A 941-nucleotide genomic window follows, 5' to 3' on the forward strand; every position below is an offset into this window, starting at 1 on the left:
TATCAAAGCTCATCAGAATTTTGTCATAGTTTAGGCTGCTGGCATGCTGGACACAAGTCAATTTAATCATTGATTTAAATCCGATGTTCATTTATGATGTCCTTCAAACTATAACATATGAAGGGCAATCCAGCCCCTGATTGGTAGACTTAAATCTGCCTCCAAAATATAATTACGAATGGTGTGTCTCTAGATCATAAAGCGCACCGTCGCAGCATCCTGCCAGGCAACTTGACTTATCTTGTGCGATGAATGACACGTAAGCCCTCCCCCTTGATAGAGGCGATGCTCCTCCCACTGCCCCGTAATAACTGCCTGCTAGCTCTCAAGCCTTGCGAAACAAACCTTGTCATTCACTGTAGCCTAGTCAAAAAAGATCGCAGAATAAGCAGCAACTAACTTACAGTAAACGTTTGCTTTTGCATGAGCCCTTCTTATTTGGTCGTTTGCCGAGCGCATGCCCAGATATCCAGCCAGTGCAGCTGGTTCACCAAGGAAGGTGAGTACCTACGCGACTCGAAATCAGCAAGCATACTTGTTTTGTTGGAGACCTTTCATTTGATGAATAAGTGGATGGCCTCCGAAACAAAAGGATTGTTGTTCAGCGCAGGCAAACACGACAGTAATTTCCAAGCAGGCTGTTGATCAAACAATGAATTGTGCGTTAATGCCAACAGTGGACAGTTAGCATGCAAGCCCATCAGCTATTTTTTTTTTTGCACAATAATGCAGCTATCGTATTACCTAATACTGGATCTCTAGATTAAGGGAGATCTGATGTTTCTGCATTTTATCTCTTAAAAGTCGCCGGATCAACGGCTTTGCAAATCACTGTATCAACATCTGCTGCCCTAGAGAGAAAGAACCTATCGCTGGCTAATGTGACTTGGCCTAATAGCTTTTAGTTATTTTCTCAACTACTTGACAGTCACTTTATTTTG

The 941-nt window shown here is 42.7% G+C and overlaps 1 protein-coding gene across 1 annotated transcript in view; it reads left to right on the top strand.

Annotated features, from left to right (window-relative positions):
- The first annotated feature begins 323 nt into the window (after positions 1 to 323).
- Positions 324 to 941, top strand: part of nt5c2b (5'-nucleotidase, cytosolic IIb) — a 34088-nt gene continuing 33470 nt past the window's right edge. Inside the window, exon 1 of the mRNA XM_062543221.1 lies at positions 324 to 499. The gene's annotated coding sequence lies outside the window, so the exon portion shown is untranslated. The remainder of the gene's footprint in view (positions 500 to 941) is intronic.

The sequence above is a fragment of the Sardina pilchardus genome, chromosome 1 (genome assembly GCF_963854185.1).
Source record: "Sardina pilchardus chromosome 1, fSarPil1.1, whole genome shotgun sequence".
NCBI classification, from domain to species: Eukaryota; Metazoa; Chordata; class Actinopteri; order Clupeiformes; family Clupeidae; genus Sardina; species Sardina pilchardus.